The sequence below is a fragment of the Nicotiana tabacum genome, chromosome 3, assembly GCF_000715075.1.
Source record: "Nicotiana tabacum cultivar K326 chromosome 3, ASM71507v2, whole genome shotgun sequence".
Classification (NCBI taxonomy): Eukaryota; Viridiplantae; Streptophyta; class Magnoliopsida; order Solanales; family Solanaceae; genus Nicotiana; species Nicotiana tabacum.
This window is the reverse complement of record NC_134082.1, coordinates 80,368,804-80,386,512: the sequence shown is the minus strand read 5'-3', so window position 1 is coordinate 80,386,512 and position 17,709 is coordinate 80,368,804.

Here is a 17,709-nt window from a genome sequence, read left to right as displayed (position 1 = left end):
GACACAATGAAAAGGAATACGGAATAAGCCAAATGCCCAAGAGTCACCAAGATATCAAGACAACAAGAAACGCAAGTGCATGATCTAGATAAGATTTTATAATTCATGTACCATAGTCTAGTTTAGCTTTTTGTATTACCTTTGAAGTAAGGTGTAATAAGGAGGTCAGCAAGCAGTAAAAAACAGCACGAAGCAGCAGTAACATCACAGTCCCATGGTAGTCCCAGCTACCCAAAACTTCCCGAACTACATTGACCTGATTCCTTTATAGCCAAGGATATGTAGGAAACCTTTGAAGCAGAGGTTCGGTCAAATCTTTCAAAAATGCTTCCCACGGAGTACTTGAACGGGCGAAAATCGCTCGTATCCGCTCACTTTATCTTTGCACGAAAACTCTTCGAGTTTCCGCACAAAGAGGGGCAGATGTGAGCACGTGATTTTTGCCTCACGAAAACTACTCCAAAATAAATCAAAAATAAAATAAAATAAATTTCTTTTGCTGTGCAATTTTTGAATTTGCGTGGTGTTTGTTAAATGTTTGTGTTATATCCGTAAATGTTTACGTTGTCATAATAAAATGAAAAAATAAAATAAAATACATGTTGCATGCATATAGGATTTAATTATGCATTTAAAAGATAATTTAAATAAAATCACAAAAAAATATGCATTAGTTCTATTTTAAATATGTCACTGTGTGATTAGTGTTTTGACTATGTGTTAAATAGTTGTTATAAAGTAATTAATATTTTTGTGTAAGGTTAAAAAATTGTTTTATAATTTTTATTAGGATTTTTTTTTATAATTAAAAATAAAATTAGAAAAAATAAGTTAAACTCGGACCTGGATTAAAATCCAGGCCCAAAACCAAGTTACCCCCCCTCCCTCAGCCCAATCCAGGCAGCCCAGATCCGGTCTTATTCAAACGAGTCAAACGACAGCGTTTGGTCATGGTTTATCAGTGACCGTTGGATCAAAGCCAACCAACGGCTGAGATCCCACGAACCTAACCCATAATCTTACCCGATCCAACACCCGGTTCAACGACGTCGTTTGGTTAAGTGAGTAGATCCTGGCCTTTCATTTTGATTGATCAGACGGTCAATATCAATCCACCATTCCCCTATATAAACCCATAATCCTTACCCCGGCCCCCCTAACTAAACACCCCCCTCCTCTCATGTTCATCGTCTTCCCAAACAAACCTCTAACCCTAGCCGCCCCTATTCCCCATCGCCTGAAACCCGGCGGCATCAACGCCGCTGGTCACCACCTTAACACCCCCAGAACCCCCTGAACACCCTCTATCCGAATATGTTAGCCTTTTGGCTCGAATCTTCCTGAAGGTTCTCGAATCTTCATTTGAAGATTCGAGCCAAACTCAGATCTAAACCTAACAGCCCCAAATCGACACCATAGCTTCCCCTAACCACCCTAGGTATGGATCTGTTATTTGTTTGGTTCGAATCCCCTCAGAACTCTTCGAATCTTCTTTTGAAGGTTCGAACCAAACAAGGACTTACCCAGATTTGTTCTAAACTGACACCAAATGACCCCTAGGCTTCCCTCACCCTTGTGTCGTATTTGGTTCCCCTCGAATCTGACCAGAAATGGTTAAGTCCCAAATCGAACCTTCAGGAACCCTAGAAATACCAGACTTTTGGATTCTGCCCAAATTAAATAAAGATTGAGGTTTAATCGACCTTAGTCGAAGTATTTTCAGTGGAAAATACTTCGACTAAGGTCTGTTTGATTTCAAACAAAGTCCAAATCCAAGTTGAGTTTGAGTCCGGTTGAATTTGAAGGTTCAGAGGTAATTTTCTGTTTCTTATGTGTATTCTACGTATATTCTATGTTTGTTTCATTAGTCTGTTTAATTTTTCATAATTTTCTAGTCAATTCTGTTATACTGTCTTCTACCCGTCTACTTGACTCTAAATGTGAATTGTTTCTGTTGATTGAGATTATGTACAATGTGTGTAATCGACTCGATTAAGTTCGTCGATTAGTTGTATTATGAATCTTATTTCTGAAAATGTTAACTGAAGCAACCTATTTCGGATGGATTATTTTGTTGTAATCAATTGTTTCTTATTTGATAATCAGTTTGATTAATACTCGTTAATTAAGTCATCTTTGTTTATAGTTCAATAAAATCCATCAAATGGATGTTGTATGTGTGTTGATTTCTGAGCATTAAGTTTCAGGGCATTGTCAGTATATTGACAATTCTCCTGTATCTGTTTGATCCTAACTCAATGTTGAAGTTCTGTTAAATTGTTATGTTGAATTCAGTCTGATTTTACAAATGTTGATTAGATGTAATTGTGTTAGAAGGTTACATTCTTAGTTAGGATTCAGTCCAAAACTTTAGGATTGGTTGTAGCTGTCTTAAATCAGATTAATAATCAGGTTTGAACAGATTTTAAAAATCTGTATTGTTAGATTTTAAGTTTGACAGCAGTAATAATAGTAATCACAGTAGGATTTCTGAGGGTATTTCTGGGACAGAATAGTGAGGGTAATATGATAGCATAATGGGCTGAAAGTGGAATGTTAATGGCTATAGTTTAAGATAATAATGGGGAACAAAGCGCAATGGGGCTGCTTAAAATCAGAGTAAGATCACTTAAAGTATTAAAAAGCAGTTTTAATGGAACTTTCTGATTTTTAAAGAAGAAAGGGGGTCCAGGCAGCACTTAAAAAGGAAAGAGGACAGCCCTGTATAAATAGAGGGAGCTGGACAGATTTTAGAGAGGAGATAAAAAAGAAAGAAAAAATAAGGAGACATTAGGAGAAAGGTCAGATTTTGAATACATATTTTGAAGAGAGAATACGCCTAGAGTGATATAGAAAAAGAGATTTAAGCAGAAAATCAGAAATGAAAAATCTGAATGGGAATTTGAAACAGAAAAGAAACTGAAAGCTGAAATATTGTCTTTTCGTTGAATCTGTTTGGATTTGTCTGATTCCATTGTTCAGTTAAAATCTGAAGTTTTTTTTTAAAATACTGTTACTGTGCATCTGGGTTCCTCGGGTCTTATTATTGCTCAAATCTGTGGAAATACTGATATTCTGCCAGTATTTTGTTACTGCTGCAACTGCTGAAACTTACTTCTTCTACCTTCATTTCCAGGTACTTATCTTTTAAATTCTATGTTGGGAAGAGATTCAGTATGACAAATAAATGAAGCTTGAATTGTAATACTGTCTTCTATTCGTTTAAGTTTAAACATTTAAATTTCAGCTTTGTTTTATGTTGATTAACTAGTAGTAAGTTCAATACGATGGCTATAAGTTAATTGCCTTATTTTGAAATTCTTATGAAAGTTTTGTATTATTGTTATCCATTTTGAAATCTCATTAATATAGTTATATTTGAATTGCCAAGATAGGAAATATGGCATAAAGATTGGCCATTAACTTAGCCTTGTGGCGTTGTTAGTTGAATAAAGATTAGTATAAAAATGTCAAAAAACCATATTGCTAGTTCATTCTAATACCTGAATTAGTTATGGATTGAATGATGTGAGTTGTACGTTCATATATGGCATGATAACAGGTATATATAGAACCATTAATGGATGGTGAGTTGATATATCTCATTACGATGTTAAAATGCTATGAATGTTCCAGACGTACAACTATGTTGCATGTAAGGCAATATTATTAATCAATTTACAATTCCCTTTCTTATCAATTTGATGCCTATTTACCATCATAAATTAACAAAATAATTAGGCCTATTAGATTAAAAGCAAGTATATGAGAATAAGATGAGATGTACAAGCACAAATTGCAATACTTTATATCAATGGTAATTAGAAATAGAATTTGCACTAAATAAATAATGTAAAAATTGTTCAAAAATACTTCTTCCCTTCATAACTCATTTCTGTTAGTTTCATATACAATTCATTCTTTGGCATATATATATGTTGTATTTGCTAAAAATAGTATTAATCATATTTTTATTCTTTTCTTTGAATTTGAATAGTTGGAATGAATATAATTTATACTCGGAAATTATAATCGACGGGCAACATTTAATAGATTGTGAATGCTTTTCAAAGAATTTATGGGCCTCTAAAATGGGAATTCTCATGATTTTCACATAAAAATATATGAACATAATAAACAATTTGCGGAAAATCCATAATACCATTACAAATATTTTGCGCGATTAGGGATGCGTTCGCGTACCCTGATTATATTTTTAAAAGCAAATTCGGATTATGCGTACGCGCAATTTCGAGTGAATATTTAAGAAAAGGATTTTTCCAAGGATGTTAAATTAATTTCATAAAACCCGAGATGTGCGGTTCACTATTTAAGAAAGACGAATATTCTTGATTCGATACAATTCCGAAAAAAAAATTGTTTTTTAATAAATATATTATCAAAATTATCGTGTACACGTGCGCGTGACACAATTCCGCATTTTTAAATTTATAACACGAATATACGTACGCGTGATTCGATTCAAAGAATGGCCTCTAATTACAAGCAGTATAAATAAAAGTGGTAGTAAAAATCATGCAATAAAGACATATTTAGTAAAAGTCAAGATAATTAAGCCGATAATAAAACAGTTGAGCGACCATGCTAGAACCACGGAATTCGGAAATGCCTAACACCTTCTTCCGGATTAACAGAATTCCTTACTCAGGATTTCTGGTTCGCAGAATAATAAACAGAGTCATATTCTCCTCGATTCAGGGATTAAAACCGGTGACTTGGGACGCCTTAAAATTCCCAGTTGGCGACTCTGAAATAATTAAATAAATCTCGTTTCGACTGTCCTTCAATTGGAAAAAACTCCCCACGCGCCCCGCGGGCGCGGTAAAATAGGAGGTGCGACACTTGGGTCTTCGTCGAACCTGGCTCTATTGATGAGCCCTCAAGGATATTGTCCTCGATCCATTCTCTGACCGTTGTGAGGTAGGTTGCGCCTCGGGGCATTCCTCTTATCTTCGGTGTACGGCTGATATCTTTCTTTGTTTGGTTTTGGTTCCTTTGCCAGGATCCTGCTTGGCTATACTGAGCCCGAGAGGGCTCCCAACTTGTCATCCTCGACCCTGATTTTTGATTGGTACTGGTTGTGGACGTATAACCAGGTTGTAGCTGGATACTCGATCAAGTCCTATTTCAACTATTCTGAAGCCACCGAGCTTCTTTCATTTAGGCCTTGAGTGAAGCCCTGCACCCCAGTCATCGGAGACCGGGGGTAATTCGATTTGTTCCGTCTATAAACGAGGTACGAATTTTTGCGGCGTTTCATTCTCCCTTTGCTTAATCTTGAATATGTCGGACTTCCTTGTTGCTACTTTGATTGCACCGACGTGTGCCTTTATGAAGGAATCTGCTGCATGGCAAATGAACCTATGGAGTTGGTAGTTAGGTTGTCATGCCACATCATGGCCCCCTTCGAGGGCGTTCTCCGGACTTCTTCAGCAATACGGACTCAATCTCGTCGTCTTTTATGTCATTGCCCTTTACCGCGCACGTATAGATAATGACATGTTCGTTAGGATCTGAGGTCGCGTTGTATTTTGGGAGTTATGGCATTCGGAACTTCTTTGGAATGGCTTTCGGAGCCGCTTCCTCTAGGAATAACCGTCGTACGAACTTTTTTGAATCTACACCCTTCAGGACCGGGGGTGCGCCCGGGATTTGGTTGACTCTGAAATTATAGGTTTCGACCTTCTTGTCATTGGATGCTATCATTTTCTTGCCAGACTTGATCCTTTTGGTGAGGTCCTCCAGCATTTTTATGATGGCAGGATCGGCTACTGATCCGTTATTGCTCGATCTCTCCGGTACCTATTCGGCCTGGGAGTAGTTTCTGTTACTACTGTGTTGGGAGTCTTCGGGTGGCTTTGCAACTGAGCGATAGCCAACTGTTGTGCCTGCAACATTTCAAAAATAACATGAAGACTAACTTCCTGCTCTTCCCGGGTTGGGGTTTTTGGGCTTCCTGTTGGTCGCCCTATTGTATGTTCCTGTCGGGGTGTGAGGTTTCGTCGACCTGCTACGCGTCTTGTGAATCCGTGTCCGCTAGAATCGGTCCAGGTGCATTATCGGGGTTTTGTGGTGGCACGCCAATAACTAGAATGGCCACACCATTTTCTCCGTGGTTTTCAAGGTTGTCGTTCTCAACTCTGTTCACTGAGTCAGACATTTTTACCTCAAATCAAAGATCTTGGACGAGAAAAGTGTAAAAGATAACTTGCGTTGTGTAATGAAACCAGCAAGAAAATAATCACTATTATTTTTATCCTCACGGTGGGTGCCATACTGTCTACCGTGAAAATGGTAATAACAATTAAACTTGTCGATGGGACTCTAAAAATACATGATCTATTTTTATGCCAGTTATTAGAGCAGTTGATGCTAGATATATGAAGATAAAAGATAAAACACGAGCTAGAATAGAGCTGTGATCAAACCGAGGGGTTAGTTATCTGGGCCTCAGGCTAACCGATAAGGGCCTCAAGCTCGACGCTTGGGCTTGGGCTCGAACTATCGGGGTAATCGAGAAGGGACTAATAGTTAGAATATAATTAAAGGAGACTCTTTATGGCCGATATCAAGCAATAAATGAAGAACAATTATGAAAGCAATGAATAAAAGTGGTAGTCACGAGCGAGTAAGTTAGAGAGAAAAGAGAGAGAGAGTTGTTATTGATCTTGTGTAGAATGGTTGGAGCAACAGCAGCCCTTTACAAAGTGATAAGGATCCCCTTTATATAGGAGGGGAATCCCGTCATAGTACAAAATACATTAATTGTAAAGGTATGCAGATGGGACGGCTAGACGTGATACCTCGATACAGGCTCTAGGTAGGCTAGCTTTGTCAGACTTAGCCGTGTGCCTTTGGAATCCCTTATTTTACTCTAGCCTCGATCAATATTCTCTTTAGGTCGGGCCCTAACGAGCTTCGAGGGAGGGAACTCGATCACAGCCTCGCATCTTTGAGGCCTCGAGGTGTTCCTCTGAAATGACTTAATTACAAGAAATTTGACCCGCTGATTTTGCTGCATACAGACCCTTTGAAGTACATTTTTCAGAAACCCATGACAAATGGGAAATTAGCCAAATGGTAGATACTATTAAATGAGTTCGATATCATCTACATAACTCAAAAGGCGATCAAAGGACAAGCATTGGCAGACCATCTTGCCGAAAATCCGGTGGTAGGAGAATACGAACCCTAAAAACGTATTTTCCTGATAAAGAAGTGACGTTCGTAGGAGAGGACATTACCGAAGCATATGACGGTTGGAGGATGTTTTTCGATGGAGCTATGAATTTTAAACGAGTGGGCATTGGAGCAGTATGGTATCAGAAATGGGTCAACATTGTCTGGTATCTACTAAACTTAGATTTCCCTGCACCAACAACATGGCAGAATATGAAGCCTGCAAATTAGGACTCAACATGGCAATCGACATGAATATTCAGGAGCTGCTGGTAATCGGTGATTCAAATTTGCTTTTGCACCAGGTACAAGGAGAGTGGCCACCAAGAATTCCAATATATTGCCATATCTACACTATGTACAGGAATTGAGAAAGAGGTTCACGAAGATAGAGTTTCAGCATGTTCCCATAATTCAGAATGAGTTTGTCGTTGCATTAGCCACTTTGTTATCTATGATACAACATCCAGATAAGAATTTTATTGATCATATCCCAGTGAGAATTCATAATCAGCTGGCATATTTTGCCCCTGTTGAAGAAGAAACAGATGAAAAACCTTGGTTCCATGACATCAAGGAGTATTTGGCGAAAAGAGAATATCCGGAGAATGCAAATCACACTCAGAAATGCACACTCCAGAGATTGTCCAATCACTTCTTCCACAGCGGAGAAAATTTGTATAGAAGAACTCCTGATTTAGGATTGCTAAGATTTGTCGACGCAAAAGAAGCTTCTAAACTACTTGAGGATATAGATGTTGGGACCCGCAGTGCGCACATGAATGGTTTTGTCTTGGCCAAGAAGATATTTAGGGCCGGTTACTTTTGGATGACCATGGAGACAGATTTCGTCCAGTATGTCCGCAAATGCTACCAATGCCAAGTGCACGCCGATATGATAAAAGTGCCGCCGAATGAGCTTAATGCAACAAGCTCACCTTGGCCATTCGTCGCCTGGGGAATGGATGTCATCGGTCCTATCGAGCCCACGGCTTCAAACGGGCACAGGTTTATTCTAGTAGCCATTGATTACTTCACAAAATGGGTAGAGGTTGCATCTTACAAAGCTGTAACCAAGAAAGTCATCACAGACTTTGTCAAAGATCATATTATTTGCCGATTTGGAGTTCTCGAGTCTATTGTCACGGATAAGGCAGCCAATCTCAACAGTGATTTGATGAAGCCATGTGTGAAACTTTCAAAATCAAGCACAAGAATTCCACAGCCTATACACCTCAGATGAATGGAGCGGTAAAAGCCTCCAACAAAAACATCAAGAACATACTAAGGAAGATGGTGGAGAACCACAAACAATGGCATGAGAAGCTACCCTTTGCTTTGTTGGGATACCGCACTACAGTTCACACATTAACCGGGGAAACTCCCTACAAGCTGGTTTATAGTATCGAAGTTGTCATCCCTGCCGAGGTAGAGATTCCTTCTTTAAAGATTATACAGGAAGCCGAACTCAGCGATGCAGAATGGATAAGGAGCCGCTATGAACAATTGGCCCTTATAGATGGGAAAAGAATGAACGCACTATGTCACGGTCAGCTTTATTAGAACAGAATGTCTAGAGCTTTCAACAAAAGGGTCAAACCAAGACAATTTGCACTAGGACAGCTGGTGCTGAAGAAGATCTTCCCGCATCAAGATGAAGCCAAAGGGACGTTCTCTCCCAACGGGCAAGGTCCTTACATGGTTCACATGGTGCTAACAGGAGGAGCATTCATACTTGCAGAAATGGACGGAGAAATCTAGCCAAAACCAATCAATTCAGACGCAGTCAAGAGATACTATGCTTAGACTACTTACATTTCCTCATCTGATGTAATTTAGCTACGCTTGACCTGATTCCCGTTTAATAGGGGATATGTAGGCAGCCCTGTGGGTTCGGTCATATCATAATAAAATTTCCATTTCCCCAAGATCAGAAACTGGGGCAGAATTTTGAGAAGGACCCACAAAATTCTGGAGCAAGTCCAGCCAATGCCAACATATGCCAGAGAGAAACTGGGGCAGAATTTTGAGAAGGATTCTCAAAATTTCGAAGAAGGTTCAATAAGTCTCGTTATTCGCAAATGGCCGAAAGATCATCTACCGAACTGGGGTAGAGTTTTGAGGAGGACCCTCAAATTTCTAACATGAGGAAGCTGAAATGTCTCTAAAATATGTTGCAGTCACTAGTTCATCTAAAACTACTTGATATTTCAATATGTTTCTAAAATAACTTTATTTTTTTATCAATAATTGCATATTTTTGAAAACTCTATTTTTCATAACAGTCAGGTGTTACCCAGGGAAACTCAAATGTGGCCTCCAGAATAAAGCAAAGTAAGGCCAGCGGACAAAGGACACGAACCAACTTCCCCCTCACAAAACTTACAATTTTTCCTTTAGTGCAGGCACATTTGACGTAGTGATAGCATTCGCAAACATGTATACACATAACAAGATCACTACCAATCAGGCCATCAGACACCGAATATATATCTCAAGTTAAGAAATATGCTACTCTTATTTGCTACTCGTTCTTTGCATAGGACTAAGCCATGTCTCGCATATTTGCATGAGGCTAATCCCTGCCTCCATCCTGCATGAGGCTAATCCCTGCCTCCATATCCGCATGAGGCTAATCCCTGCCTTCATATCTGCATGAGTCTAATCCCTGCCTCTATCCTGCATGAGGCTAATCCCTGCCTCAATATATCCCCATGAGGCTAATCCCTGCCTTTATATTCGCATGAGGCTGATCCCTGCCTCCATATCTGCATGAGGCTAATCCTTGCCTCCATATCTGTATATGGCTAATCCCTGCCTCTATATCTGCATGAGGCTAATCTCTGCCTGCCTCCATATCTCTATGAGGCTAATCCCTGCCTCCATATCCGCATGAGGCTAATCCCTGGCTTTATATCCGCATGAGGCTGATCCCTGCCTCCATATCTGCATGAGGCTAATCCTTGCCTCCATATCTGTATATGGCTAATCCCTGCCTCTATATCTGCATGAGGCTAATCCCTGCCTCCATATTTGCATGAGGCTAACCCTTGCCTCTATATTTGCATGAGGCTAATCCCTTCCTCCATATCTATATGAGGCTAATCCATGCCTTCATATCTGCATGAGGCTAATCCCTGCCTCCATATTCGCATGAGACTAAGCATTGTCCCTCCTTGCACAAATATTGCTCTATTCCAGTACTATCTATTTGCTTTTCGATCGGGCTAAGCTTTGCCCTTCATTTCACAAGACTAAGCCTTGTTTTTTTAACATCATATTATTGCATCTCATGGGCTGAAATATCGCCAATCTATCCAAAGGCGTCATAGTCTAAAAGGCATCATCCTCATAGCCGGAAGACACCATGTCATGGCCTGAGGATCTCCCAAATTTGCATATCATTATTCAAAGGCGTCATGGTTTGGAGGCACCATCTTCATGTCCCCAGGACACCATTTCATGGCATGCGAATCCCTCACCGAACAATTCATGGCTCAGGACATCATGGTCTGAGGATGTCATCCTTAAACTATCTGAAGACAACTTTCATGGTCCAAAGGGAATCTGCATCATGTTTAAATTTCACACAAATACATGTTCGTAGCATCTCTTTATCTGCAGGTGACCAGTAAGCAACTGCTATCCTAGTAGAAGCGACCTTGCTCCAGTTCCTTCAGCTATCTCAAACCTGGACCATTCACTATAACCACTCTTGCATCTATTCCGAAATCCCGTGTCCGTTCTTGTAATGACTTCATCGGCATATTCCCCCAATGAATCCAGAACTACACATGGACTGATTCCTGTAAAACCAGCGATATGTAGGCAGCTCAAAGACCAGAGTCCGGCCTCTATCTTTCAAAATATCCCATCCGGTCAAAATTGGCCATCATTTCTTTAATCGGAAACTCTTTCATCCTTTTCGAATAAACAGGGACAGCTGTTGATACCTAATTTTTCCCCAAAATATTTTCAAAACTATGCATTGGAATCAATTAATATTTTTCACACAATTTCTGCATTTTTAAAATATTTTTACTATTTTATCCCAACATTTAATTTACAAAAACAATCATTGATTGAATTACAAATATTTTTTATAATAATCTTGTGGCTTAATTTTATCATTTGCATTTGTACTAAGTTTCAATTATTGCACAAATAGCTACATTTGTATTTTTAGGTTGCAATTATAGCCTTTGCATGCATTATTACATTATGTTGCCAGAAAATAGCCTTTTATATTTTTAAAATATTAAGTAATTATTTTAACATATTTCTAGGTATGAAAACTATTTTTTATAGCCTATTAGTTATTTTTAAAATTATTTTATAAATTAAATAGGGTATTTAACAAATGGCCCTCTTATTTTCGGATTTAGCCTAATTACCTAGCCCAATTTTAACCCCAATTCAATTAAACCAGCCCAAATCTACCCAACCCAAACCTATAATGTCCAACCCGGCCCCAAATCCTTTCAATCTTGGTTGTTGATCACAGAGATCAACGACCACCATTACCCCTTTCCTTTTTTACTTCCAAACGACCCCCTCCCCAAACCTGGCCATTCTCACCAAATAGCCTCCCTAAAACTCTCTACTCTCTGTTCTCTTTGAGACCTAAACCTAACCCTAGTTGTCGTCACCCAAAACTAGCCTTAATCCTTTTAATCCATGTCCGGTCTATGGCTTCCCATGGCTGTATGAGGCCTCTACTTGTCTCCTATCTCGCTTGGTTGCTCGATTGTGTGGTTTCGTGGAAGGACTTCGAAGAGATCTGGTCCAGATCTCATTTTAAGCTCTTCAAAAGTCCGTCTATGGTCCATGAATGCTTTCTATCAAAGTTTCACGGCTCAAATCTTTGATTCAAAGGCCAGATCCTCTTAACCCTTTATCTTTTCTTCCAGAACCTAAAGTTTAGACTTGAATCGGTTCAGATATCTGTAGATCTGGAGTGATTCTGAGTATATCGCTGATCTTTTTCTAAAAATCCCTTATTTTCCTTACTGGTTAATCGATTTTTGAACATTTTGTTATATTAGGGTTTGTTTTCTTATTGTCTGTTGGTCGAACCTCTAGGTATCTGAAGTATTTTCAAACTTCCATGGCTATTATTTTAGGTTCTTTTACTCCTCCTGCTACTAACTAATTTCCTAAAACACTACGATACTTTAGGTTTTGATTTCTATGATTTCTGTTTGTTCGAATCTCTGTGTGTTGACATTCTTTCAAGTTTTTCTTCTTTAAGTATTTTCAAATTAGGGTTTCGAATTATTTTTCGTCTAATTTCTGTATGTTCCTAAAAGTTTTACTCAACCACTTTGTTTATGGGAATTGATATGTTCTTTCTAGAATTGTTGAGTGATTTGCTCCGTTAAAAATTCGTGTGCATGATTCTTGGTTATTTCCATGTCTATAACCTTAACTAGTCATTCTTTCCTTATTTGACCATTGTATATTTATTGATTCTTTACATGATTCTTTCTTTAATTAAACCCTTGAATATTTTATTCTGAAGTTCTTTATTTTGGTTTGATTTGAACTCCTTTCCTTAAGTAGGCCTCTAATTCTTACTTCTTTACTCAATCTGATTGAACATCTTGCCTTATTTAGCTCATGTCATTACCGTTGGCTAATTTTCCTTAACTAAAGGAGAAGACTATATTGAATCTTTGTGTGATTGATTCTAAGATCCCTTAATTGCTGATTATTGATTGCTTTACCTTATTTGCTCTACTCTTGAACTACTATATAAACTCTCTTATTTTAACTTCTTAGACACGGACATTAGTTCATCAGCCACTATTTTTTACACTCTAAAAAACTCTCTGCTCTCTTTGCTATTCGTGATCTTTGTTAGTCTAGCCGGCTGCAAGCCAAGGCTGGAAATTGCACAACACCTGTCTTACATCTTGTGTTTTCTTTCTCCAACTAGTATGCTTTCTGATTAAATTTTTAAGAATCTAAACCTATGTGTTTATTTACTACCTTAGTTCATCAAACTTGAGTTCATTCTTGCTTCTGATTACTGCTCACCTAGCATGCCTAAACATTGCCTTGATCAAATAGGTGATTAGCATGTCTCCACTTTACTTGCCTATTTACTAACTTGTTTAACATGTCTTAAACTTTCTTATTCCACTTGTGACTAGCCTATTTGCCTGACTACTGTTTATCTAGCATGCCTCAACTTTGTGTGTGATTAGTATGTCTACACTTGTTAATACTTGCCTAACCTGCCCATTTACGTTCTTGCCTGTTCTGCCTTACTCCTCCTAAGTTATCTTGTCTCTCCAGTACAACCCTAGTTGTGTTGCTTATGTGCCCTCAACATGTTCCCACTGTGATCTTTGCTTCATGTCTCAATGACCTACCTTAGCTGACCTATTAGTTCTGTAGAACCCCAGGAGAATTCTATGTACCTTGTTGTTTATATGCTCCACTATCACTGAGGTGCATTCTATGTGTCCCCTACCCCGCTCTCCTTGTGTGGAATCTGTTTGCCAAAGTGTTTTCTTAAGCTGTTTGTTCTGTGACTTATGTTCTGATTCAAAATGTTTTCATGCTTTTCTAACTGTTGTTTTACCAAACTAGTACTGGTTTTCAAAAAGTCTTTTCACTCCTAAGACCCTTCTCTATATTGTTTACCAAAACCCTTTTTAAAATTATGCACTCTCACTTATTCTTAGTTTATTAAGTCCAGCCCCTCTGGTATGTGTACTGCTTAGAGATCCCTGAGGTCTCTCTAAACTCTGGCATATCAGGGCTGGCTCTTCCACACTGCACATAATCAGTCTTTATTTGAGGAAAATCTGGGTGTGAGCACTGCCCGGGAACTTTGAGGTCCTTAGGGAACTCTGACACCTAGACATGAAATTGGCAATGAATCTTAGGCATTTGAGACTAGTGAAGGCCTGGTACACTAGGATTTGCTTTGGGCCTACTTCAGGCTCCCTATAGCTAAATTTCCATTCTATTTATGTAATTTTTATTCAATCTTTGGTCTGTAATAATTAATTGTAAAGAGATAATGGCGTGACTAGTGAAAAGTTTATATAAATGAACTACAAGTTTAAGTTGCAGACTTAGCCTTTATTCAATACTGATTTTGAATCTCCTCATGCAATGGTAGATTGAGTTGAGTTGTTTGAAGAGTAGCTTGGGAGGTATTAAGGACTCACCATGGTTAAGGTATGTTAAGGCACTTCCCTCTTTCTTTTGGCATGATCTAAAGTGAAATGAATACTCTATCTCATAACGGATCTACTCCTAGAAACTAAGGTTGCACATGTTGTTCTTTCCTTATAAAGTTATTCTAAGTAAGTATGTATGATCCTTGAATCTTATAAAAGCTCATATTGATGGTATAATGTCCATAATGTTAATTGAAGGTGCAACGACCTTAAGTCACTCCAAAAGGTTTAGAACGTGACTCCATGAGTCTAGTATGCACTATATATAGTATCTATTTTAATCTACCGAGCCGCGCTATAGTAGTCCGGGTACGGCACCTATTGTGCAACCACTGATCAATTGGATTTACTGAGCTCCACGTGGTCGGGTACGATTCTACCGAGCCTTATGATGGTCGGGTATGTTTTTACCGAGTCCTCTTTGAGGCCGGGTACGATATGATGATGATGATGTCTACAGAGGCGTATGTTTTTAAAAGTTTATGTATATATATGTATTATGCATCTCATGTCAGTAGCCCCCAGAGGCACGCAGATGTTACAGGTTTTATCTCCTCTATCTCTCTTTATATTATTGTTCTTGTTTATGCTTTCCTGCCTTACATACTCGGTACTTTATTTGTACTGACGTCTCTTTTGCTTGGGGATGTTGTGTTTCATGCCCGCAGGTCCCAATTGATAGGTTGACATTCCTCCTAGTAGGCTATCAGCTCAGCGGAGGTGTTGGTGCACTCCACTTGCTCCGGAGTTGCCTATTTGGTTAGTATGCTTTGGATATGTATTGATTGATATGGCAGGGCCCTGTCCTGACCTTTATGATTTTATGTACTCTTAGAGGCTTGTAGATAGATGTCAGGTTTATGGATACTTGTATGGCCTTGTTGGCCTATGTGTTGAGTTTACAAATGGTCATGTCGTCCTTATAGGCGTGTATGTCACATGTATGAGTTTCTACATCATATTGGGTTGTCCTATGTCTAGTATTCCTTTATGTTTTATTCTATTTATCTCATGACAACCCTTTTGGCCCATTTACCCATGATAGTATGATAAGAAATGAAAAGCTACGTTGGTACTCGGTAGAGTAAGAAACCGGGTGCCCGTTACGGCCCTCCTATTTGGGTCGTGACAGAAAAAGAAAAAATCTTTCACAACCGATTCTAAAGGCTACCCTCCGCAGAATCTTAAACTTAAGATATTTTCGGGAAAAAACTTTGGTAACATCGAACCCCAATAACGCCTTAACCCAGAAAGGCAGTAAAGGAAAGGTTTGTTCGAACCCTCGAACACAACCTTATTGTTTCATGTTAAGGGATTATATGAAAAATACAAATATGATAGCCGAAAGGGAAAGAAAAGCCTTATATTTATATACAATATATATATATATATATATATACAACAGCCAGATCGACCAAATACAATATTTGCAACGGCCAAAATGGCCTCTAAAAAGACACAAAAGAAATCAAAAATACAAAAGCCTAAGTAGCCTGGTCTTCGTCGGAGGAAGCATCTCCATTCTCGGGATCTTCCCCATCTTCAGATCTTCTAAAGCTCTCGGAGTCTTTCTTAGGAAAGTCCAGCTTCCAGGCTCTAGGCTCCTTTGCTTTGGCAGTCTCGAGTTCGTCCACTACATCAAAACCTTGAGCCTAAACCTCCCCGAGGGCTTCCCTTCGAGCTTTCCATTTTGCATGATCCACAATACTCCTGGACTTCACCTCGATAGCCTCGATGTCAACCTTAAATTGGGCCACTTTAGCAGCAGTTTTAGTGTTGGCCATGGCCACCTCATATTTGGCCACCTCGAGTTCGTTGGCCAAGTTCGCCTTATCGGAGACGTCCTAATCCATTTGGGACATAAGCTCTTCAATATTCGTGGCCTGCGCCGAGTTTTTCTCCCTTGCAGCATGAAGCTGAGCCTTGGCCGACTCCAGCTCTGCTTGGACGACCTCCTTTTTTGAAGCTAAGATGTCCATACATCCCTTGAACTTTTCAGCTTCGGCTCATATGTCATCTATTTGTCTCTGAAGATCCTTGATATGTTTGAGCCTCTGCCAAACCAACAAAATCGGATTGTTAGTCGTTATCTCCAATTCATCTTTGCTATCATGAAAAACTCGGAATACCTGTTCGGCCATCTCAGTATGCCCATCCCGAGCCATCACTATATCTTCTTGAAGCCTCTCACTAAGAAGCTTATAGGTGTCGTTTTTCTCAGTGAGGTCCCAAACCTTAGCCCCATGCTCCTCCCGGATTCTAAGTAAAGCTTTATGATGCAACACCGAAGCCTGCAAACAAGGAAGAAAATGTTAGAATTACCTATGGCTCCAAGTTTAAAAGAGATAATGGAATGGCCCTCGAAGTTACCCGATTCAGAGCATGTTGGACCTCGTTGAACAAGCAAGCAGCTCCCACCGCATTCATCATAACTTGGTCTTCTTCGGTCACCAAGCACCTCAGATAGTTGGAAATCCCCACGGGGGGAGAGAAGACTCGGGCATCCTTCGGTACGAAAAACATTATATTTCGCCTACGGTCAAGGTTAACACTTGGTACCGAGAATCGGTCCACCAGTTTTTGGCTCGACGAAGACCCAATAGCACCCGGGGATGATGTTTTCTTTGGCACCGGTAAGTCACCAAACCCGGTGACATCTCCCAAAGTAGTGAACTCAACCCTATCCAAGAATCCATGGATATCAACCATTCCTAGAGGACACTCGCAAGGGCGACCTTCCAACATACTAGCCTCTTGGATCGTGGCGTCTGAAAACTGAGGGGACCCGGAAATATCAATCACACCAAGCTTATCCCTCGGAATCTCTTCCGCCACTTGGGAAGCCCCGCCCACAATCTCTCTCTCAACCATCTCATACTGAGATAGAGTGGCCTCAACTCTTTCTGGTTCGGGAACCACGACCGAAGCTCCCTCATTAGCCTCCTCTAGTACGGGGTGCTTTTGTATCGAAGCACCAGCTCACACACGGGCTACCAGATTTGAGTCCTCTTCTTATTCATCTTCGGACTCGTCCCTTAGAAGATAGAGTGAGTCCAAAGATAGAGCGATAGCACTCCCCTTGGGTTTACGGGTTTGCCTTTTCTTTGGATTTTGCTTCTCCAAGTTTGGGGAACTCGAAGCCCCTTTTCTCTTCTTCTCTTTGGCCTGCTTCAGAGTAGGTAGTTGGGAACGGATTTCTTATTTAGATGGGGGCCTCATTTTCATATCCTTCCTAAAGCCTACAAAAGAAAAAATATGAGTAATCCCGAGAAAGTGGCCCGAATGATAATCGTTCAAAGAAAAAAGCTTACTA